Source organism: Leopardus geoffroyi, chromosome C1, assembly GCF_018350155.1.
Source record: "Leopardus geoffroyi isolate Oge1 chromosome C1, O.geoffroyi_Oge1_pat1.0, whole genome shotgun sequence".
In the NCBI taxonomy this organism is placed as follows: Eukaryota; Metazoa; Chordata; class Mammalia; order Carnivora; family Felidae; genus Leopardus; species Leopardus geoffroyi.
In genome coordinates this window covers 61,509,423-61,536,256 of record NC_059328.1, presented here as the reverse complement: position 1 = coordinate 61,536,256, position 26,834 = coordinate 61,509,423, and positions in this window count along the sequence as shown.

The following is a 26,834-nucleotide window of genomic DNA, read 5'->3' as shown; positions in this document are numbered from 1 at the left end:
TGAAACATATTGTGAACAACATTAGAAAAAACATCGCCACACAAAACAATAGATTTTTGCAAATGACAAATAAACTCGACCACAGTCTACATTTAAAGACAAGTAAGCAGGGGCGCCTGGGTGGCTCAGTCGGTTAAGCGTCCGACTTCAGCCAGGTCACGATCTCGCGGTCTGTGAGTTCGAGCCCCGCGTCGTCTCTGGGCTGATGGCTGGGAGCCTGGAGCCTGTTTCCGATTCTGTGTCTCCCTCTCTTTCTGCCCCTCCCCCGTTCATGCTCTGTCTCTCTCTGTCCCAAAAAAAAATAAATAAACGTTGAAAAAAAAAATTAAAAAAAAAAAAGACAAGTAAGCAGAATATACAACACAGCCAATTGAAGTCAACAGCCAACACATCAGAAACTCAAAAAAGTTGAAGCATATTATTTTTCCTCAAACTCCCTTTGAAAAACTCACTCCTCTCACTTTTCCAAAAACAACATGCAATTTTCAAGTTTTTTGCCTTTACTCATGCAGTCTCTCAGTTTGAAGTTATCTCCCCTACATTATTTATTGAAATCCTTCAAAAGAGACTTAAATACTATCTCCTTAGAAAAGCTGTCACTAACACTGATCTCTCCAACAGCAGTTAATCATTCCCTCTCTGATTGCCACAGTACAGTATGTCAAATTCTAGTTAGCACTTACCCTATTCTACTTTTATTATGATTACATATTTATAGATGCAATTTCTCCATTAGTCTGTATAGTCCTGCAGAGATACATCTTATCTGTGTTCACTTTTGTTTTCTCAAAAGGCTTTGGTTACAACAGGCTGCTTTATTAATCACCATAATAAATTGAGATGCAAATGGTCCTAAGTTAAATAAGCATATATATTTTAAGTGTTAATCCATAAGGAGGCCTACCTCTAATTTATGTGTGATCTCTTGTATGACTGGAGAAGGTTAGAAGTGGACAGAGTGAAGCAAACGGAGGAAGATTTTGGAAAATGGAGGGGATTCAGATCTTGATATTTTAGCATATTCTAAGGAGGGGAAATATGCATTTTCCCTCTGGTGCAATCAGTTCCAATATGAGTGAAAGCAATAGTCTATAAAAGCTTCCTTATTAGTCCTATTCAATCCTGACTGCTTAGTGATTAGAAAGTTAATAGCTTCTTAGCCACATCTGGAAATTCAGGAAGAATTAAATCTTTATCCTCATTAGATTCTTATGCTCCCAGATGCTATGGTGTTTCCTTACAGTTTTGATTCTGGCTTTAGATACAACAATCCATATCAAAGGCCAAGGCCTCTGTTAACATCCCTTCCCTCTGGAACCCCATTGAGGTTTTACTTTGCCTTGTGAATCATAGCCCGAATGTTCATTCTTTCCTTCAGGTTGATTTAATAGATCTTCTCCCATTACTGTCTGTCAGACTGTGGCTACAGCTGGCTAACATGGAGCTGTAACTGCTTTTGGTTAATGTCACCCTAGAGTCAGGATAAACCAAGCTCAGATAGAAGCCACAACCTTCTTTGTTAATTTTATCTCCACCACTCTCTCTGTGGCCCCTGAAAATAGCTAATTATTGAAACTTTTCTTCCTCTATAAGCTAGAGATAAACATATTGATTCATTTCTCAGGGGTGTTGAATGGTTTAACTAGGACTATAAAGGATATAAAAAAATGTAATTCGATGCTATATTAGGTGCTGTTAGCAACATATTACTAATTCCATGAGTCATCACATTTGTATCACACAACTTAGCTATTCTTTGCTTTGATAATGATATTTTTTTCACGCCCACATTACATTCAATTTTGGAATTTTCATGCCTGTTCAGTATTCCTGAGCAAATAGTGATCATGTGTTGTGTTTCCTTTTCTTCAGTTTATAATGACTTAGATGATTCCCCTAAGATAAAACATTTTAACTCTTATTCATCCCAGCTATGCTGTAAAATCAGTTTTTCAACCAAACTTTTAACAAAAATGATTTGCTGATTTTAGAAAAAAAATCTATAAAACTTATGCTCATAAATTTTTTTTAAGTAAAAAGACCTATTTCTCTGGTAACCTATAAATTATAAGCATCTAATAGTTAAGTGTTGAAAATATGTTCTGGGTTTTGATAAATCCTTAAGTAGGTACTATTATTTTCTATGTGTTAAATGTTGCCTTTTTTTCATAGCAAAGTCTGTATTTGACTCGCCTTTCCTTTAATTTCTGTCCTTTTCACTTCCTCATGATTTGACTTGGGACCTGAGTAAATATAATCATGTTTTATAGATTCTGAGAATCACATCTAAAATTAGGATGCATCTTACAATCACTGATATTTTACAGCTGCTGTTGATCAGATGACAGCCGTGGCACGGTGTGTTAACTTGATGGTATTTGTCATACTGTCATTACATAAGTAGGGCTTGTATGTTTCTCACAATAACTTGTTTGGAGTTTAGTTGACATTTCAGATAGCTTTAAGAAGTTTGCTCTATGGCTCAGTATTTTAACAAAGGTTATTTTGTATACTGAAAGTTCCGGGAAGAGAACCATGTGACATTAATTTCGTATGGTTGAAAGAAATATTTGTCTTTAGAGAAATGACCACAGTTCTACATTTTCTTGCAAATTGACACATAAATGCTTTCAAATACCTAGGGGAAAAATTTTTGTGTGTCCCAATACACCTCCTTTTATTTTTAATTTAATTTTTTTAAATTGAAATAACGTATCAATTTTAGGTATATAACATAATGATTTGGTATGTGTACATATTGCAATATGATTACCACAAGTTTGGTTAACATTCATTACCATAAATAGTTATGATTTACTTTTGTCTGTGATGAGAACTTTTAAGATCTACTCTCTTAACCATTTCTGAATATACAATACAGTATTATTAACTATAGTCACTATTTGTACATTATACCCTCAGGACTTCCGTTTGGAAGTTTATATCTTTTAAGTGCCTTTACCCATGTTGTCCACCCTCCACCCCTGACTCTGGCAACTACCGATCTCTTTTCTGTACCTATAGGTGTGTTTATTTGTTTTTCAGATTCCACATATAAATGAGATCATACCCACCTGACAGTGAAACTGTCTGACTTATTTCACCTAGCATTATGCCCTTCAGTTCCATCTGTGTTATCAAAAATGATAGGATTTACTTTTTTAATGGCTGAATAATATTCCATTGTATCTATACTACAATTTCTTTATCAAGTCTCCCATGAATGGAAACTTAGATTGTCTTTATGTGTTGGCTATTATAAATAATGCTACAGTGAGCATGAGATGCAGATACGTCTTTGAGAGAATGATTTCATTTCCCACAGATAAATACCCAGAAGTGGAATGGCTGGATCATATGGGAGTTCTTTTTGTAATTTTTGAGGAGCCTCCATGCTGTTTCCACAGTAAGTATAACAATTTACATTCCCACCAACACTGCACAAGAGTTCTCTTTTTTCCCACATACTTGCCAATACTTGTTATTTCTTGTATGTTTGTTTTGTATTGTTTTGCTCTTTTTTTTTTTTTAGGCTTTTTTTTGTTGTTGTTAATAGGTATGAGGTGATATCTCACTGTAGTTTTCATTTTCATTTCCCTTATTATTAATGTTAGACACTTCTTTATGTAATCCTTTTGGTCAGTCATATGTCTTCTTGGAAACATGTCTATTCAGATCACCTGCCCATTTTTAGTTGGATTATTTTTTTTGTGTTGAGTTGTATGAGTTCTTTACATGTCTTGGATATTAACCCCTTATCAGATATATGGTTTATAAATATTTTCCCCATTCGGTAGGTTGCCTTCCATTAATGGTTTCCTATGCTGTACAGAAGCTTTTCAGTTTTAGTTGATTCGTAAATAGATGAGGCTGTGTTACATTTTTTAGTGGGATACATGCAAAAAAGATCATCTACCATATATTAAGCAAGGTTTGAAGGCAGGAGAAATCGACAATCCCATGGAGCAGATGAAAAATTTCAAAACAGAACGAGGCTGGTATGATCAATTCATGCATTGTACAGGGCTATGTTGATATGGTCTCCTATTATACTTTGTCAGGAACTTCCTGCTGACTTTAAACAAAAACTGCTTAACTTCTAGTGACATGCAATTCAGTGAGAAAGATGGTGAAATATTGTGTGTCATAGTTGAGTTTTTTTTCTTACAAGTGCATAAAATAATGACATCTTACATTAGATAGAATCTAGATTTAAAGATTATAGTAATAAAATTATACTGATAAATACAGGAAAAAGAAGTTAAAGCAAGATTTTTATAAAGCTATTTTTAAGGTACCATTTTTATGTTTTTTTCTTTCTAATTTTCAATAATAAGGCACCATTACTGTGTGTTTTCACCTAAGACATTGTACTAATCACTTTTATTCATATCTTTTATTATTTGTTTCTGTTCAGTAAGGCAAATATTACTATCTACATTTTATAGATAAAAAATTGAAGGCAAATATTACTATCTACATTTTATAGATAAAAAAATTACAAAAAATACAAACAAGGCCTATAGCTTGGCAGACCCAGAGTGGGGACCAAAACTTATGCGCACATTATATTTTGTCAATCAATTTATTAATGATTCTAAGGAAGTATTTCTTCTTCCCTTCTACCTGAAAGTCTACCAATAATAGATGTATTTACAGAAATCTAGCTTCCAGACTTTACAGAATGTGTTGCTTTAGGTCTTTAATCATTTGGATCTAATTAGATTGCTATGCTGGTAAACTCCCTGTTTGCTTTCAGATTCATGCTCCACCCTTCCACTGCTTTCCTTTAGATTATAAGACTCAACATTTACCAATTTCATTTCCCTTTGATTTCCAGGGAAGCTGTGGCAGAAGGCTAGGGGTGTGTGATGAGGGGAGAAACCAGATATTTATTCCCCTCTCTCTTACTTATTCAGGAAGCTGGTTTGTTTCCTCCACACCTCCAGCACTAGCTGCCCAGGCTGGCTGTGTTCTGACAATACCATCTCCTTCCTTGTCCTTTTGGTGCTAAGGGTGTAGTTCTTTCCTGATATTGCTAATCTCTGTGTTGTCTTACTGTCCTTGATTCATTTCTCAGCTCTTGCATATATCTCTTGTATAACCAGTTTTTTTGTACAGATTCTCTCTTTGAAAGATCTAAAGTTATTTCAATGAAAAAACCCATTAATTGCCTTAATACATTTATTAAGGACTTTCATAAAAAGACAGCAGGTCCTCTTGTTACTGGATCTACTTGGTCTAGATTACTATTGGACATATATTCAAAGAGAAAAGATGACAATTTAGCTCCCTGTATCTGTAACTAATTTGTTGAGTCATGGGAATCTTAGCACTTTTCTTTCTTCCTTTCTCCTTTTCTCTCTCTCTTCCATTTTTACATACAGAAAAGTACCTATCCATATATATATATATATATATATATATATAGAGAGAGAGAGAGAGAGAGAGAAATAGATATATAAAATGAATAAATGATTATTCATAGTTTTTAAATCTTATTTTAGTTCTGTGAGTTATATTTTTCAAGAAATATGTCCATTTTATTAACATTTTTATGCTTATAAAAATTATGCAAAATATCCTAGTAACTTTTAGTAACTCTACAATCTATAGTGATAGACCTTTAACTTTTGAAATTGGTAACTTATTTCTTCTCTCTTTTCTCTTGATTAAACTTTCTGAGTATATGTGGTTGATTATCTTTCAGTTAACCAACTTTTTTTTTTTTTTTAAGTTTATTTATTTTGAGAGAGAAAGAGTAAGAGCATGAACAGGAGCAGAGAAAGGGAGAGACGGAATCCCAATCAGACTCCACATTGTCAGTACAGAGCCTAAGATGGGGCTTGATCCCATGAACCCTGGTGATAATGACCTGAACCGAGGTCAAGAGTTGGACACCCAACCAGGGTCCCTCAACCGAGTTTTGACTGATCTCTATTTCATAATGTATTTTTACTTTTTATTAATTTCCTCTATTTTCTTTTTATTTCCTTTATTCTATTTTATTTGGGCTTAATTTACTCTTGTTTTGTACTTACAATGGCTCCTTGGATAACTGATTTTAAGCCTTTCCTCTTTTCAAATATGTACATTTTAGGCTATAAATACTGTTATACACATAGATTTATCATATCTGTCAAATTTCTATTTGCCATATTTTATTATTTTTAATCAAAATATTGTTAAATTTTCTTATGACTTCTTTGAGTCATGTTATTTGGTATTGTTTAATTTGAAAATAGGGACTGTCTAGCTATCTTTTGGTTATAGACTTCTGGCTTACAGCCACAGAATCAGAGAATCTTTAGAATCTTATTAAGGCTTTCTTAATTACCTTGCATATGGTAAGTTTTGTCAATGTTTGGTTTTTTTTTTTTGCATATTTGAAATAATATGCATTTTTTTTCTTTTTCAGTGTATTTTTTTCTCTATGTATCAATTAGATCAAATTTGCTAGTTACCCTTTATACCAGATCTTCTCTACGCTCCTAATTTTTTTGTGTGCTCGTTAAGAGAGGTATGTTAGAGTCTCCCATTATGTTTCTTTTCATTCCAATAATTTCATTTGTTTTATAGGTACGGTTTCGGATGTATGGTGATTTCGACATGTTGTCTCTCCATATTTTATTTCTACTTCCACATCTATTCTTCATATTTAATTCATTATAATTCTAAGCTGATGAAGTCACCTCTTTCATCAGTGAGATATGATTGCATACTACTCAGAGGGCCTCAAGAGCTTGCATGCTTCTTCCTCTGCTGGCTTCTAGTTTTATGGTACATCAACCTTTGTTTTGTTTCTGTAGCTGATTATGTGACTTTGCCTTTGCACTGCGTAATCACGAGTTTTTGCCACTGCTCATGGCCCTGTATCGACTGTCTTTTCTTACTTGCAACACTCTTTTGATCCGCTTATATCCTACCTGTAGGCAACTCCTTGTTATCTTTTGAAAATATCAGAACTTAAGAAAACCCCCATTACTGCCTCACAGACCTCAGACTAGGTTAGGTATCCTTTGTTTGAAATCTCCTGGCTCTCTGTAGCCTTCTACTTGAACACTATTAAAGTTGTAACTTTATGGATGCATTTGATTATAGGTCCAGAAAAATATTCCTTTTTTTTTTGCTTATCAGCATCTATTATAGTATTTGATACATAATAAAATAATAATATTGATAGTAACAATATTTTATGAGATGCCTGGGTGGCTCAGTTGGTTAAGTGTCTGACTTTGGCTCAGGTCGTGATCTCATGGTTCGTGAGTTCGAGCCTTGCATCAGGCTCTCTGCTGTCAGCATGCAGCCCTCTTGGTATCCTCTATCTCCCTTTCTCTTCTCTCTCTCTCTGTCCTTCCTGTTTGCGTGCACACACTTGTGCTCAGTCTCTCTCTCTCTCAAGAGTAAATAAACAGAAAAAAACAGTTCTTTAAAAAAATAGTAATAATATTTTACTTCTCATCTATTTCAAAAAACATAATAAGTATTTTACATGTGTTGCCTTAATGTTTCTTCACGATGATCTCATAGAGTTATATATTAGCATCTTAATTTTATAGATGAAAAAACTAAGGCATAGAGAGATTAAGCAATACTTCCAATACTGCAAAATAGAAAGTAGTAGAGCTAAGGTATGCTACAGTGTGTTTGACACCAGATTTTGGGCTTCTAATGACCACATAGTGCCCCTTGCGTAAGAGATCAGCAAACAAATGAACACCTCAATACTTTTGTTGGCATATATAACATATATAACATCTCCCCTATCAACATAGTCACTAATTTTAACCTATTGTATGCTAGGAATTAGGATTTGTGTCATAATTTCCTACTTACCTTGCCTTTGTATTATCTGTGTCTCATTTGATTCTCAAAATACACTCCTGCTACAGATAAGAAAGTTGAGGTTTACAGGGTCACTGTGATATCCCTAGACGAAAGTAGGTTAGAGATAACAGAGTAAAGGCTAACTTCCCATGTCAGCTTATTTTGAGTTTCATCATTATTTAACTACCCTATGAATCCTACATACAGATCAGTAGATCTCTTATACCAAAGTACCTAGAATGCTTGTTCAAATAGCTTCCCAGATGCCACTCCAGACCTATTAAACCAAAATCTCCTGAATGTAATACTAGAAACTATATTTCTTATAATATAGTGAATCTGCTCCACTTTGGTAATCGCAGTTTAACCTATATGCCCTAAAAGTAATAAAAACACAAAAGAACAGACAACCGATATTCTTAGCATCTCAAAGCATTGTGTACCTTAGCCTAGTATTCTGTAAGAGTCATATTTTGTTTCTCTTATAAAATAATAAATTGACAAAATAAAAATAATAGACAAAAAATTTTTAGAACACCTAGAAGCTTAGTTTCTTGTATCCCAATTCTCATATAATTTTGTAACGCTGTACTTTTTAGATAAAAATTACGGCTACTTCCTTTAGACACATTCTTATCATGGTAATACATTGTTTCTTATAAACTTCTGATAGTTATAGTTGAGAAGAAATGTTATGTTTGCAAATGTGGAAGTTACCTTGCATCTTCCTCATTTAGATTGGAAGGTGTCTGCCAGTTGACTGGCAGTTTTATTTTTAAGTTTTCAAAAAGAAGAACTGTTGGAATATAACACTTTTAAAATGATATCATGTTGCTTTGTTTGAATCACTGTCATTTTTGTTGTTGTTGCATATATTTTGTAACATTAAAATCTGCTTATAGTTTCTGTATTTCAAATGCATCTATTGGTAATATAATTCTAAGGCATTAAAAGACATAAATGTGTCCATTTGCTTAGGAAATAGAAGCAGGTCTAGTCAGTGTTATTATTTGGTTAGGACAAACACATTTTTTGTTTCTATATTCAAACAAAATAGTCAGTGAGTACTTAAGTCTAGGTAAATTTTGCTTTCTTGACACAAAAGAGTGATCTACGTGAAGAGATAACAAAGACCAGGAAGGGTATAATTTTCTATGTAAAAAGTTTACAATAAATGCATTACAGAAATGTCTCCTCACATATTACAGCAAAATTCCATATAACTTTAATTCTTAAAATATTAATTACCAGAAAGACACATTAAAGATTCAATACAAAGTCTATGTGCTAATATTAGCACTTGGATATGTTATAAGATATACATTTATAGACTTCGGGGGAAAAAAAGTTAGAAACACCATAATGAATTCATTACTCTAGTCAATATTGCATGTCCTGTAGCAGGAAAGAACATTTTAACAAAGACTTTTAAGATTTAAAATTGCATATAAATGATAATTATTTTCATGGTCACGCTAATCAAGACTAGATTAGCATGGTCATTAGAGTAAAATGTGGCCAGAACAGAAAATTATTCTAAAAGTCATCATTTGAACCTAGGTACTTTTCTCTTTTCTCTTGGTTCTTACCATCTCCCAGGTGAGGGATTGTGCTAATTGCATCCTGGAGGTCATTTATTCCCAAAGTCTGAGCACTACTGGTGGAATTTTTTTCTTGACCCTGAGTACCTCATTTTTAGCAAAGCTTGAAGGATAATAAGAAGGTTTTCCCAAGGTTGGAATCAATAATAGATATAAAAAGAAAAACTGATTTCTGGAGAGGTGGCTGTATCATATATGAGGACCATTTTGTTCTGCTTGTGATGGTTCTCTGGTCTTTTAAAATAACTCTGTAAATAAACAATATATAACATATTGGCCCAGAAATGAACAGCCTTTCCATGATCTGTGACATTGGACAAAAGTTGCATGGTTTTGAAGTTTCCTTCTGGCTCAAGAGAACTGTAATTCTATGGCTTATTCTCAAAGACACAAGTAGCCCCAGGCATCTCTCAGAGGGAAACTTTTGAGAGTAGGGCTGTCCTGAAGATCCTCCAGAAGAAACTGGGATTTAAAACCAGATGGGGCGCCTGGGTGGCTCAGTCGGTTAAGCGTCCGACTTCGGCTCAGGTCATGATCTCACGGTCCATGAGTTTGAGCCCCGCGTCGGGCTCTGTCCTGACAGCTCAGAGCCTGGAGCCTATTTCAGATTCTGTGTCTCCCTCTCTCTCTGACCCTCCCCCATTCATGCTCTGTTTCTCTCTGTCTCAAAAATAAATAAACATTAAAAAAAATTAAAAAAAAAAAAAAAAACAGATGGACAGCTTCTTGGGCCTATACTGACTTTTATAAAATAGACGGCTCCTTTTGTGGTTGCATCTCTACTTGAATGAACATGTCTCATACTCCACTAGTTAGGATAGTTGTAGAATAATTTACTGTTCCTTCCCTTCTTTCTTTATTGCTCTTCCCTCCATGCCTCTATTCCTCCTTCTCTCATTCTTCTCTTTTTTTAATTCCAATCAGCAGCTGTAATTTTATTTGTTTTTCTTTTTTATTAACATGGTATTAGAACATGCCTTGGGATTTCGTGGTATATTTTCATAGTTCGTTCTTCACTACAAAAGAGCATAAATTCTTTTGTTAATGCAGATATAATTTAAATCCTTCCTGTCATCAAATCCTTAGGTCATTGCTCCTATTACATGGTCAGTTACCAACATATAGCATTCAATTAAGAAGGCACAAAACACTTTCCAGTGAGACACAATGTGATTTGTTGTGAGATTGGATGTCAGAGTGAAGCTGCTGAATTCACCTAGATATACCTTGCTTCCTGCTTTGGCCATGATAAGTTCTTCTTGTTTCCAGTGCCCATTTCTGGCAAATACTGGACCTACAGACTTATACTTACTTATCTGGCATTTGATCTATTTTATTTTCTTCAAAAGCATAGGTTTTTCAATCCTACTAGGCCAGTGGGGTCTTTGAAAAACTTCTCGGCAATACTGCCTCTCTCATATTTTGACTTCTTTCATGTTACTAGATGTTTTTGATCCGTGCTTGGCATTTATTAGTTTAATTAATCTAATCTTGACAGTAGCATCCATGCTAACTGAAATGATTTCTAACAATGTCTTGTTGATCCCCGTAATCACTGAATGAGAATAAAGATGCTGTTGCACATGGCAGCATTTCCTTATCTATGTGGCTTGCATTTTAAGTTTGAGATCACCCTCCAACAACCCCTCCCCAGTTCAATTTTAATTGGAGCTGTATTTTGCCTCTCTGATAAGGTCAGTTTTGCGTGTTCACTCCTTGACAAGACTATGTTTAAGAGATTTAAAAAAAAAATCATTCTGTGTTACTATGGACTGCTGCAGAATACAGCTTTGCCTTTTAAAACAGATGATGAGGTTCATAATACTTGAAACTGAAAGAGTGTGGCTGAACTTAATCCAAGGGAATTGCCCCTGGAAGTTCAGGTGACCTTGAAGTTAAGGTGGAGAGGCTCACAGCCCAAGATGTCAATGATGACAGATACATTTTTTCTACAAAATGCTATGCTAATATAATGTGATACAGTACTGAAGCTCAAGAAAAAAGCATAATGTTCCCCTTAAAAGCTTTATGCATTTTGTTTTGTATATAAGACTTTTCATTATCTAGACAAGAAAATGAATTTCTCCATGGTGTTTTTTCCCCTTTTCAATAAAAAAATGACCTTCATTTTGTGTGACCTGCTTGATGTTACTGTAGTGCTTGAAAATACCACTACTTCCTTTCCGGAGAAAAGGTCAATTACTCACAACATCCTCCTTTCTTTTAAATGTCTTTCAGACTATGTTTACACAGCAAAAAGTCAAGTGGAGATTTAGTTTACCTGGTTTGTTGAGGTGATATTCAGGTGGCCAAGAAAAGATAATTTGTCATCTAATTTTGCTTATTTTGATCAGCTTCACTTATATGTTAACTACCATATATTTGTCTATTTATTTGTACATTCATTCTTTTACCATTCACATGAAATTTGGGAATTCTGGTTACAAACTATCTTTCATTCTTTCTCGTACTTTTTCCCTACATTTATCAAGTTTCCATATATGCATGGGTCTGTTTCTGTTAGCCCTTTAAATCTAGTAGTTGTTATCACTGTGCTGACACCACGGTTTATAATGGCTTTATAATAAATCATTATACCTTACACAGAAAGATCCTCACACTGTTCTTCTTTAGTAGTGCTGTGGCTAGTCTTGATCCTTTGTTCTTCATATTCAATATAAATATTGAAACTAACATACTTAGGAATAAATTTAACTGAGAAGATGAAAGATCTCTGCTCTGGAAACGACAACACATTGATGAAACGAAATTGAAGAAGACACAAATAAATGAAAATGTGTCCCGTGTTCATGGATTGGAAGAATTCATATTGTTAAAATGTCAATGCTATAGATCAACGCAATCCCTATCAAGATTCCAGGGGAATTTTTTATAGAAGTAGGAAAAAAAAAACACTCCTAAAATGTATACAGAACCATAAAAGACCCTGAATAGCCAAAGAAACCCTGTGAAAGCAGAACAAAGCAGGAGGGCAGGTGGTGTCATATTTCCTGGTTTCAAGCTACGCTATAAAACTGTACTTACTAAAACAGTATGGAATAAAAACAGACAAATAGACCAATGGAACAGAACTAGGAGCCCAGAAATAAACCCAGGCACACATGGCTAACTAATATTTGACAAGGGAGCCAAGAATACTTGGTGGAGAAAAGAGTTCTCTCAGCACCATTTAGGTGCTGGGATAATTGGATACTCACATGAAATAGAATGATACTAGACCCATATTTTACACCACTCACAAACATTAACTAAAAATGGGTTGAAGACTTAATTGTAAGACCTGAGTGCATGAAACTCCTAGAAGAAAAAAGGAACAAAACCTCCTTGATAGGAATTTTGGTTATAATTTTTTTAGCTATGATGTCTAAAGTACAAGCCACAAAAATAAAAATAAACAAGTGGGATTACATCAAACTAAAAAACATCTCCATGGCAAAAGAAACCATCAACAAAATGAAGAGAAAACCTATGAAATGAGAAAAAATGTTTGCAAAACATATATCTTATAAGGGGTTAATATCCAAAATATATTAAGAACTCATATAACTCAATAGCAAAATAAATAAATAAATAAATAAATAAATAAATAAATAAATAAAATAAAATAAAATAAAAATTGAATGGGCAAAGGACCTGAACAGACATTTTCCGAAGAAAATGTATGAAAGACCAAACAGGTACATGAAAAGATCCAAAACATCACTACTCATTAGAGAAATACAAACAAAACAAAACAAAAAACAAAAAAACCAAAAAACAAAACAAAACAAAAAAAGCACAACAACACAGTGAGATATCACCTCATGCCATGCCTGAATGGCCATCACTTAAAAGACAAGAGATAGGGGCGCCTGGGTGGCTCAGTCGGTTGAGCGTCCGACTTCCGCTCAGGTCACGATCTCGCGGTCCTCGAGTTCGAGCCCCGCGTCGGGCTCTGGGCTGATGGCTCAGAGCCTGGAGCCTGCTTCCGATTCTGTGTCTCCCTCTCTCTCTGCCCCTCCCCCATTCATGCTGTGTCTCTCTCTGTCTCAAAAATAAATAAACGTTAAAAAAAAATTTAAAAAAAAAAGACAAGAGATAACAAATGCTGGAGTAGATGCAGAAAAAAGGAAACCCTTGTGCCCTGTTAGATTGTAGATGGGTACAGTTACTTAGAAAACCATATGAAGTATCCTCAAAAATTAAAAATAGAATTACCATATGACCCAGCAATTCCACTTCTGGATATATAGCCAAAGACAATGAAAATACTAACTAGAAAAAGTATCTGCACCCCTATGTTCATAACAGCATTATTTGTCATCCAAGACATGGAAGCAACCTAAGTGTACATCATGGATAAATGGATAAAGATGTTATGTTTTGTGTATGCATGTCAATTTATATATACATGTGTGTGTGTATAGGCATACACACATATACATATATACATGTATATATATATGTGTATATATATATATATATATATATACACCCATAATGCCTCATTTTATTGTGCTTTGCTTTATTACATTTTCCAGATACTGCATTTTTTAAAAACAAATTGAAGTTTTGTGGCAACCTTGCATCAAATAAGCCTATTGTATCATTTGTCTGATAGCATTTACTCCATGTCTCTGTGTCACATTTTGGTAATTCTTACACATTTCAAACTTTTTCTTTGTTATGATGATCTGTGATCAATGATTACAATTTGCTGAAAGCTCAGATGATGATTAGCATTTCTTAGCAAAAGTTTTAAATAAATAAATAAATAAATGTATTCTTAGACAAAATACTATTGCACACTTAATAGACTATAGTATAGTATAAAGATAACTTTTATATTCATGGGAAACCAAAAACTACATTGGACTTACATTATTGCAATGCTATGGAGCTGAATCTGTGATATCTCCAAGATATAACTGTATCGTGGAATATGATTCAGCCACAAAAACAAACAACACACACACACACACACACACACACACACACACACACACACACACAAAGGGAAACCTTACATGGTGACATGGATGGATCTTGAAAGCACTATGCTACCTGAAGAAAATCAGAGAGACAAAGACACATACTGTATTATTTCACTTATATGTGGAATCTAAACTTCTTTCTTTCTTTCCTTCTTTCTTTCTTTCTTTCTTTCTTTCTTTCTTTCTTTCTTTCTTTCTTTCTTTCTTTCTTTCTTTCTTTCTTTCTTTCTTTCTTTCTTTCTTTCTTTCTTTTTTATAAAGCAGTCCTATAGAAAAAGAGATCATACTTGTGGTTACCAGTGGAGAGTGGAAAGGGAAATTAGAGGAAGGTGGTTAAGAGGTACAAACTTCCAGTTATAAGATACATCAGTACTAGGGATGTAATGTACAGCATGATGACTTTATAGTTACCGCTACTATACAAAATATAGGAAAGCTGTTAAGAAAGTAAATCCTAAGAACATGGATGTTAGTGAATATAAAAATTATCTTTACACTATACTATAGTCTATTAAGTGTGCAATAGTATTTTGCCTAAGAATACATATATATATATATATTTAATTTAAAACTTTTGCTAAGAAATGCTAATCATCATCTGAGCCTTCAGCAAGTTGTAATCATTGATCACAGATCATCATAACAAAGAAAGTAAATCCTATAGTTACCGCTAATATACGAAATATAGGAAAGCTATTAAGAAAGTAAATCCTGGGGCGCCTGGGTGGCGCAGTTGGTTAAGCGTCCGACTTCAGCCAGGTCACGATCTCGCAGTCCGTGAGTTCGAGCCCCGCGTCGGGCTCTGGGCTGATGGCTCAGAGCCTGGAGCCTGTTTCCGATTCTGTGTCTCACTCTCTCTCTGCCCCTCCCCCGTTCATGCTCTGTCTCTCTCTGTCCCAAAAATAAATAAACGTTGAAAAAAAAATTTTTTTTTAAAAAAGAAAGTAAATCCTAAGAGTTCTTCTTCATCACAAGGAAACATTTGTTTTTCCTTTTTTTTTTCTTTGTTTTTCCTTTTTTCCTTTCTTCTTTTTTCATTGTATATATGAGAACATGGATGTTAGCTAAATGTGTTGTAGTAATCATTTCACCACATATGCAAATCAAACCGTAAGTATAAAATTGTGAGAAGCATGCTGAAAATAGCCTAAGAGGTAGATCTACTCATCAATTTGTATCTCTTCTTTTTTTCTACCTTCTCATCCTCATGATTTAACTCATTTAATGAAGTTTTATAAGATAAAGCAATTATTATTTTGTTTCTCATGGAATATTTTTTCACTTAGTGGTTTATACAAGGTTCATCCATGATCCTGAGGCAAGCAGTGGGTTGGAAAGAGCAGACCCACCTTATACCTGAAATGGTGACATTGCCTCCATTTTCAGTTATGCTATCACTAACAGCTCAATGTTAAGTAGCCTGGGCGTTTTCCCAACAACCTTATACCCTGAATCATTCCTAATTATTCTACATTTTGGCATTTTGGTCTTCCAGCAGTGCAATGTCTTATAAGGGTCCCAATGGAAGATAGATCAAAGAGAGATAAATTATTAATAATGGATACTTGAGTCTGCTAAGTAAATTCAGGGACAGAGTCAAAGTAGGCTAGTTGAATAATTATTGTTGATATATATATCACTTGTATATGTCAGGTAGTAACACTTTACATTTATTGTCATTTAGTCTTTACGACATCCATGAAGTAGGTACTAATATCTTATCCATTTTACAGATGAGAAAATCAAGTCATAACAAAGAAAAGGATTTGTTGAAGGTCACTCAGCTAGTATGTGATAGAGCCAAGACTCTGACATAGGCATTTCAGCTCCAGAGTCCTCCTCGTCTTGGGTTATACAAGAAGAACCATTCATACCATAGCTGATAAAGATACATTTCTCTTCTGAAATTCACAGGTGTTCCAGTTAGGTTTAGCTTCTTAAAAAGAAAAACAAACACACTGTATTTAAGAATCTAAATCTCTAAGTGATAACTGTCAGTCACAATAGTCTTTGCTCACACTTCAGGAAAACAATTAACTCAGTGATGTAGGGATGGAAAAAAGTCTTCTCAACTCTCTTAGGATCCTGGGTGGGTCTGAAAATTAAAATGACAAAGACAGATTAGCAGAAGAAAAGCATACACATTTATTTAATATAAGTTTTACATAACTTGGGAGTTCAAAAGGAAATGAAGACCCAATGAAATGGTGAAACTTGAGTGTTTTATGCTCTGTTTGATGAAAAGGAGACAATAGGGAAGAAATAAGATAGATCAAGGGGTAAGAGGTCAGTGTAGTAAACTGGGGAAAGTTAGTAGTAACTTAGGAAGTTACTTAGGAAGTCATGTTTGGATTCTTCTTCATGTCCCTTTGTCCTCAGAGATAAGGATGCCCCTTTCCTCTGGGTATAGGGAAGATATCTCTTACATGAGATATCTGGAGCTTTAACGTCTGGAGTTTTAACCTGTTTCTGGGCAGAAGGGTGAAGTGAGAGTCACTCGAGTGACTTTCCTGTTTCTGCTGTTTCCTCAAATTCCTTCTATTTAGCGTAGTCAATATACCAAGGGGCATCTTTTGGGATAGTACATCCTGAACCCTGTCAGGATGAAAATAAGAACCCAATAAAATGAAAACAAAATGGTCTATTTTGACCTGAAAATGTAAAAATTTACAAAGGGTAAAATATGTGTATAAGTTTGATTTTAAATGAGATAAACTTAATTTTTAGTGAGATGTATTGTTTATTTTTTTTTTTATTTTTTTATTTTATTTTTTTTTTAATTTTTTTTTTTAAATTTTTTTTTTTCAACGTTTATTTATTTTTGGGACAGAGAGAGACAGAGCATGAACGGGGGAGGGGCAGAGAGAGAGGGAGACACAGAATGGGAAACGGGCTCCAGGCTCTGAGCCATCAGCCCAGAGCCTGACGCGGGGCTCGAACTCACGGACCGCGAGATCGTGACCTGCTGAAGTCGGACGCTTAACCGACTGCGCCACCCAGGCGCCCCTGTTTATTTTTAATGTTGTCTAAGGTCTCAGTCTTTTCTTTAAAGCTTTCTACAAGACCCATTCTCTGGCATAGCAATGACTGATCAGTTCTCTAAAATCTATCCTCTCTTTGCAAATTGGTGTTAAAAGCAACTAGTGAGAAAGTTTTCAATAACTGTCCCTGGACACCAAGGCTATTCAACCTAGAAAAACTCCATCGGAGAAAAGGACCATAACTAGAGCTTGTATATTATAAATTGGCTGTCAGAACTGATATTCTATACATCCATGCTGAAGCTCTGTAATGTTTGATAGAAAACTGCAGGAACAGCTATCCACTCATTTGGTGTCAGACATAAAATATCTACTATCTTAGGAAAAAGAGGCAGCTTTATTTTCACTTATTTGATGAATTAGTTAATTTGTTAGCATAATATATATTCAAAGGCGTTTTTAAAAGAGAGAGGTATGGACACAACATCTCCAAAGGGGTTTTGCTCTTTGTGGTTTCTGACTTCTCAGTACCCTCCTTCAAAACATACACAGCTCTGCCTGGCTTTCAGATATTTATTTTTCTAAACTTTGAAAAGTTAAAAAAAAAAAAAAAAGGCCAACCGCAGTTTAAGTACACATGGCAGAGGCACTTGTAGAAATCTGTGGTCGCTTGGCAACCAGAGGCTGCTATTTGGAGAGCTCAGAGAAGTACACAATGTGACTTCAGGATGGATGGAGGGCAGCGGGAGGCACTGAGTCGGCTGAAATGACTCAGAATGTGGAAACGATATTCGAATAATATACGTCTCTGTATGTGATTATTCCCAAATGATAATAATGTTGCTGCTCAGCTCTCCTCTGTAGATATAATAAGAACCAGAGGGCTGCAGGTGCAATTGAATCTTAGCTTTTGAGTTTTGCTTCTTTGACTGTGCCATGTGCAGTCAGTTTTGTGGTAACAATACTGAAATAGCATGTTAATGACCAGAGTACTTATTGCTGCTTCCTCGGTCAATTGGTATGTCAGTTAAAGAGATTTGATTTTTGAAAAGTCTCACCATCCTTAACAAAGATCAGCAATCATTAGAATTAACCACATGCTGATTTAATCAACATATAGCTTTGTTAATTACTAGTTCTTTCTCCATGTCCATCTGTTTTTAAGATTTTAGTGAACCTGCACCAGATGTTCATGTAAATATAATAAGCTGTTTGCCATGTAAATATAACATTTTCAAGTGTGTTGTGTAACAGCCTTTCAATTTATGCATACAGTTGTTTGTGTTTTGTCTTTAGTGGCTTAACTACAAAACTGATAACTTTGTTAAAAGCCCCATTAGGCACAGTTTCTACTTGAAGGTGTGTGTGTGTGTGCATGCACACGCGCGCATGTTCGGTTGCTACTTAGTTATTGTAAATTGTGTTAGGTGTTCAGATCTTTAAGATGTAGCAAAGCATTTGTCAGGGTGTTCTGGGAATGGCAGCATAAAAGTGAGATAGAACTATTCCATTTTCACTCAATTCAATAGTGTAATAAAATAACTACCAAATTCACAGTAAATATGATCCATTCATCTTGCATGGTGAAATTGTAAAGTGATTCATGTATGCAGATGCTTCAGTTATGTGACTCTTAAGATCATCTCAGCCTCCAGTCTCGAAAACTCACTTGATGAAGTGGAGGGCAGACACAAGGCATTTCCACATTTCTACATAAGAGATTACTGGAATTGATCAAACTGAACGATGATGGAATTGGTCAGTAGAAAGATTGTAAGAATCAAATTAAAACGCATTTGGGCTCTTTGAAGAAGATAGTGCATTTTAAAATACTTCCCTGTACAATAGGCTGAAAAGAGTGTTTCAGAATCTGTTTTATGGCAACAAAAATGTTTGAACCCAGGTGGTTATGGATATAGCAATCAAGAGGAATCTAAATCACAATGTAACATTGAAAAGGAAGTCAATTTAAGGAGGTTTGGATCAAACACAAATTGTAAAATGAGCATTAATCCTTAAGACTGCTCACATTCTACCTGAATTTAAGAGGTCGATAAATTAAATCCACTAACAAAGTTTACTGGCAGAATATTTTCTGGATGACCAAAGAAAACAGATCTGTGGAATTTTTTAGAAAGAAAACCAGGTGGAATAAACTACAAAAAAATCAATTTAAAAGGAAAATAAGATACACTGTGTGAAAAGAGGGTGCTGTCCCTTTGTGACATCATAGGAAAGAACAATGCAGATCATACTGATGTTCTTGACAGTATCTCTCAAGCAAACTATAAATCAGAATTCTCAGCATTGTGGGCCCAGAATGAGAATTTAATTACACAGACAGGAAGAGAAGATGAAAACTCTTGAATAAATGTATGGTTACACAGTTTTCACCATTTTATTAGATATCCATTTTTTTTTATTCTAAATGGGTGATATAGTCACATGGTTCTAAGCATATGTGAAAAGATATGTAGTGTAATTCACTCGTCATATTTCTCTTTTTATCCCATCTGCCCAGTTCCCATCTGCTCCCTCCATGTTACCATTTTTCTTAGTTTCCTAAATATCTTTCCATAATTTAGTTGTGTGTATAACAAACAAATCTGAATGAATATTTCTTATGCCCCCACCAAAGATGACCACACGCTAATTCCTGGACTCTATGAGTATATTACCTTACATGGCTAGGCCAAGGAGACTTTGAAGATAGAATTAAGGCCACAAACTTTAAAATCGGGAGAATATCCTGGATTATTTTGGTGGGCCCAGCGTAATGACATGGACCCTCAGAAACAGAGGAGGAAGGCTGAAGAGCTACCAAAGGGATGAACCCAGGGAAGACGAGGTGGCAGAGATTCAAAGCGTAACAGGGACTTGACCTGCCCTTGCTGGCTTTGATTATGGAGTCAGTGGGCCATGAGCCTAGGAAACCAACAGCTTCTAGAATCTGGGAATGGCTGTCAGATGGCAGTTGGCAAAGAAACAGTCCTTTATGTGCAAGCAATTGAATTCTACCAACAACCTGAATGAGCAAGAAAACAGACTCTCCTTGTGAGCCTCCAGAGAGGAACAGAGCCTGCTGACTTTGATTTTTAGCCTAGAGAGACTGATGCCAGATTTGAGATGAGTAAAGTAATAAATCTGTGTTGTGTTAACCTGCTCAATTTGTGTTAATATTTTATGGTAAAAATAGAAAACCAATGCATCCCTGTTTCTTACACAAATATAACCTACTATAAATATCGATCTGGACTTTGCTTTTCTCACTTAAAAATATATCTTGAGGGTCTTCCCACATCAGTATACAGAAACATCATCCTTATATACATATATTTTTCTTATTTAACAGCTTCATAGGATTTCATTTTTGGTACCTATCTTTATTTAACTAGCTATCTATTAATGAATATTTATATGGTTTCCAAACTTTTGCTTTACAGATAATGCTGCAATAAATAATGTGATACGTGTCAGATATCCATGAAGTAAATTTCCAGAAGTGGAATTACTGAATCAGAAAGTACATAGATTCATAATTTGATATATATTCAAATACTATGTATCCTCCACTCTATAGATTGTGCCAATTTGAACCTTCACCAGTAATGAATGAAAATGCTAGTTATTGGGGCACCTGGGTGGCTTAGTCATTTAAGCGTCCAACTTCAGCTCAGCTCATGATCTCATAGTTCGTGAGTTTGAGCCCCGTGTAGGGGCTGACAGCCAGAGCTTGGAGCCTGCTTTGGATTCTGTGTCTCCCTCTTCTCTGCCCTTTCCCCACTCATGCTCGCTCTCTCTCTCTCTCTCCCTCCCTCCCTCCCTCCTTCTCTCTCAACTTCTCTCTCAAAAACTAATTAAAAAAAAACATTAAAAATAGGTTAAAAAAAAGAAGTACCAGGTTTGTTAAAGAAAAAAAGGAAAGAAAATGCTAGTTATCAAATTTAGATAATTTTGCCAATAAAGAAAATGAGTAATGGTTTCTCCTATACTTCAAATATGAATTTCTCACAATGAGTGAAATTACACCACTTTTTTTTTTTCCTGGCATGAGGAATAAATTACATAGTCATCTTAATTACTGCTTCAATCTCTACATTCCCTACTATTTCCTTTACTTCTATTTTGTCTTGTAGTTTTTAGAAGATGACCCCTGATTTTGGTAGCCCTTATGTTTGGATTAAATATCTTTCAGTCTCATGGAAAGTGGAAGCTACAGTGTTTTGTCTGGTTCTGTTTCATGTGTGATCTCCTTATTGCTTTTATAACTTTTTCAGAAAAAAGGGAAAGATACTAGTTGTCACTTGTGGTAGACAGCTTCTGAGATGATCCCTAATCATCCCTGTCTGCTGATATTCACATCCTTCTGTAATGCCTTCCTCTTGGGTATGGGCTGAACTTACTGACTTCTAATAAAGAGAATATTGCAGAAATGATGGGTTGTCACTTCCAAGATTATGTTATAAAATATTATGATTCTGTCTTGAGCTTTCTCTGACTCTCTGTCTCTGTCTCATTTTCTCTCCACCCCCCCGCCCCCCATCACTCACTTTTGGGAAGCGAGCTCCCTTATTGTGAAGTAGCACTATGAAAAGTCACATATAAGTAAGTATGGAAATGGATCTTCTGAGCCCTGACAATAGCAGTGTGAGTGAGCTTGGAAGTATATCCTTCCCCAGTCAAACCTTGAGATAGAATGCAGCCCTGCCTGAATATTTGATTACAGTCTCACTAGAGACTCTGACTGAGTCAGAGCCATCCAGCTGCACTGTTATTGAATTGCTGACCCACAACAACTGCAAGATAATAAATGTTATTTGATTTAAGCTGTTAAATTTTAGAGTAGTTTGTTATATAGCAATAGATAACCACAATCAGTGCATTTCATACAGCTAACATCCAATTTACCATTACAGAGACCAAGAATAAATTCTAGTATGGCTTGGAACTAAAAGTGAAACAGGAAACATGCAACTATTAAAGAGAAAGAAGCTACAGTAACATAAATTTAGAGACTAAAGTTGTAGCATAATTTACAAGCTACTCAAATTGCAGTAAAAAACCTTTTTGAATTGTAGAAATCTATTCCTTTTATAAGAAGCATCATATCACTGAATTTGTCAATACCAGATCCAATTTAGGGAAATGAATGGAGGGGAGAATGATAGGTTCCCAAATGCATTATTTTCCTCTTCTAGTTTTGTACTTGAGGACTTTCTTTGCTTATGACAATTCAAGTGAATGGAAATAGGTGGGGAGTCATTTTTCCCCAGTGTTTATGACCAGAAAACCTCAAGAGTATTCTTTTTTTTTTTTTTCAACGTTTATTTATTTTTGGGACAGAGAGAGACAGAGCATGAACGGGGGAGGGGCAGAGAGAGAGGGAGACACAGAATCGGAAACAGGCTCCAGGCTCTGAGCCATCAGCCCAGAGCCCGACGCGGGGCTCGAACTCACGGACCGCGAGATCGTGACCTGGCTGAAGTCGGACGCTTAACCGACTGCGCCACCCAGGCGCCCCCCTCAAGAGTATTCTTAAAGATATGATGTAAACACCTGAAATTAATGACGGCATATGAAGTTTCCATTCTCTTAATTGAAATTATAGCTTGGGAAGAGGACGCATCACAATTCATCTTTTAGACTTTAATTCTTGAGCAAATGACATAAGAACAATTCAGAACTTAAATCAGTGTCTACCACTAGGAATAATTAGAGGCCTGACAGAAACCAAATCAGATGAACAGCTTTGTCAAATTTTTAAATACCTTATTGGCTATATAAAATATTATGTCCTCCACAATCATAACTATGATGGGACTACCTTTCTGTCGGCAACCCAAAAATATTTCTTTCCAATGTCTCCATTCCTTATTATTAGTTCTTGAAAGCAAATATCATGTATAAAAATTGTTGATAAATTTTTTTACTTTGGAATAACTTTAGATTTACAGAAAAATTGTTAGGATAGTGCAGAGTTCCCATATACCCCCCACTAGTTACTTATTATTAACATCTAACATTAATGTGGTACATTACATACGTTAGTATGTAACATATGTAACAATTGATGAACAAATCTTAGTATAAGTTTATTAACTAAAGCTGTCACAGGTGTGAGTTTCTTAGCCTTCTCTCATTTTTAATGACTTTGACAGATTTGAGGAGTGCATGTATGAGTAGATGGAAATGGGATATTTTCCAATATACACTCTTAGACCACCAAGACCTAGATTACTGAGGACCAGAGTGGAAGGCAAGCATCCTCAAAGTTTGTATGAATTGATGGTTACTCTTAAGGGGTTTTAGAGATGAAGTGAACAGAGCACAATGCAGAAACCAGCCAGAGGTTTTGAGTGGAGAGTGGGAAAATGAGTTCAAATAGATCATCTTCAGGTTTTTAGCATCAAAACTAAGTCTACATCTAGAATTTTGATGTCATTTTACAAAGTGTGCGAAGTACTTTATCTCTTATTCAGTTCAACACTAGGCAAATTTTAGATGGCTTTCCCTTTCAGTTTGATTACTTTCTTTAAAACCCTTTTCATTTACTCTTGACAATCACTGTCTAAACAATTAGAGGTCTTAATTATTAAAAACAATAAGAACATGAACAATGAAAGGAAAAAGAATAGCAATAAAACTAAGGGACAATGAAAGAGTCCCTTAAAAAAGAGATTAGGGTTAAGAAATAAGAAAGCCTTCAATACAATAGTATAAGGGAGGTCATACTGGTTTATTTTTCCCATGTTTATTATAAGACTGTTAGAATATATAATTCCACAGGTATGTTTTTTTCTGAAAAAGTAGTGTAATAAACTATGCCAAACTATCTTGGTGGAGCAAGATAGTTGTTGCTTGGTAGAGCAACGTGGCGGAGAGATATGGGGTGGTAGTGATGGGCTTTGCTTTCAGTGAGAAGAAAGAGGTTTATTTTATGGAAGCAAGTAAAAAGCAGTTGGCACTAAAAATTGAAACACTTCATTGACCTCCTGTTTTTACTCAAACTACTTCTGATATATAAGATGAGAGGTTTTCTTTTTCCTCTTGACACCAAATACAGGTGTCTTTTCCAACACTACTTCTCCAACTCTCTGAACCAACTGGGTGTCAAATGATTCAATTCAATTCTGATAATACCTACCTGGAGTTAGCCTTATATCCCAATTCTTAGAGAGCTCAATGCTAGAAGAGTGCCCCACTTCAGATGCCAATTACAAGTCCTAGGCTCCCACTGCTTCTAACTGATGGGTTAGAGATTGGGGGTTCCCACAGCCCTCACTCATGACCTAAGGAACTCAGAAAAACACTTTACTTACATTTTCTGGTTTATTTTAAAGGATACAACCCAGGGACAGCCAAATAAAAGAGATGCCTAAGCACTATATGGGGGGAACATGCCAGTACACAGAACTTTCATGCCCCTTTAGGGTAAACCACCCTCCCAGCACCTTGATAGATGCACCTTTTAGTCTCATCTTACCAACCTAGAGGGGATAAGGATGAAAGTTCCAGGCTGTTAATCAGGCTTGGTCTTTCTGGTGACCAGGTTCTATCCTGAAGTTATCTAGCACCCCTGCAAAGAATTACCTCATCTGAATACCAGAAAATAAAGACACTCCTGTTACAGTTCTCACTATGAAATTCCAAGAGTATTTGGAAAAGACCAAATATCTTCCTATGATACATGGATGGCATTAGGGAATTTTAACTGAATCATTTAGGATAGTATCAAAAGTCTATCTTTCTGTCTTGTTTGCATATTTAGAATCTTATGTTTTCTTGATGTTTTTCTCCTTTTAGGAAGAAAGGTTTGCATCATTAATTCTTATCTAAAATCTTAGGGCATATGTATTTTCAACAAACTGATTCTATTCCACTCCATTGTTGTTAAGTTGAACTGGCTAAAATGATGAAGTAATCTAATAGGTACATGGATATTTATTTCTGATTATGTTCATAGTAAACAGAGATTAGTTATTGTTGTTGTTGTTTTGAGGTGTATACTTTAAGAAAGGATGTTTTGGGTGAGATTTGCCCTTCTATAGACCTAGGAAGCAGTCCTAAATTAATAAAAGCTCTATGTGTCATGGCTGAACATGACAAACTCACATGGGTAAATTAGGCACCTGTTTACATGGTAAAACAAACAAACAAACAAACAAACAAACACCACAGAGAATTGAAATAAAATTCTAGCCAAGGATTATTTTTTTCTAAGTTTTTTGTTTGTTTTGAGAGAGAAAGGGAGAGAGAGAGAGAGAGAGAGAGAGAGAGAGAGAGAGCGCACATGGGGAAGGGGCAGAGAGAGAGGAGGAGAATCCCCAGCAGCCTTTGCACTGTCGGCACAGAGCCTGACAGTGGGGCTTGAACCCACATACTGTGAGATCACGACCTGAGCCGAAATCAAAAGTGAGATGTTTAACCGATTGAACCATTCAGGTACTCAAATAAGGATTATTCTTTCAAAATTCATTTTATCATCTCATAGTCCTTAAGAAGAAATTACCTCTTTAACCTCACCTAACCAGTTATGAGAACATAATTTGCTGTGCCAAGATCTACGGCCTCTTCCCAGATGTTTGAAAATTTATGAACAAGCACAGTAAGAAGACTTGCACAAATCAGTGAACAAGTTAGGCAGATTTCAACATCCTGGAAAAGAACTTGGAAGTATATGAGTTGACATTATGCTGAGAGATCACTTTGAAATGATGAAAATCATGAATTTTACTTGGTGCCAGAAATGTTAAAGCTGGTCTGCCTGAACTGCTGTGTCCTCTGTAAGCAAGTTTCAATATCTGAATGCCCATGTCTGGTATATTGTGTTCACCCAAAATGAGCTAAGTTAGGATTTGTTTAGTAGTTCTGGAGGACTCACTGGTTTTCCTGGAGCATCCGTCTTAATGAGGCTTTGAGCTCCAGGAACTCCTGAGGTCATAGAAGTAATCGCTTGGAACTCAGTGACACACCTATCATTCAGGTGCTGGTATGAGAATGCCATTATTCTACTTAAGTTGAGGAATACCTTATGTCCCCACTGATCTGTGTCTTCATTACCATTTGGCAACTCTGCCTTTGTTTGTGCATTTTAAGGCTTATTCAATCTTAAGAAATGACCACTAGAAAATCCCAACAGCTATAGTTGACATTTACACTCTTTGCCATTTATAATTGCTCCTAAATTGTGATGCTCAGTTTATAAGTTCGTGGTAGACAATAAAGCTAGAATAATGTAGACAAGCGATCAAAAACTGGTAACTAAAGAAGATTTATCTATTGGAGTGTTTAATGTATGTATTTTTTAAATTTTGAATACCTTTTCAAAGATCATGCTGTCTTCTATTCCTAATGGCGTCCATTGTTCTGATTCTGGCACCTGAAGTTATTTGAGTTTACTACTCCTTCATTAGACAAATGGAAATCACAAC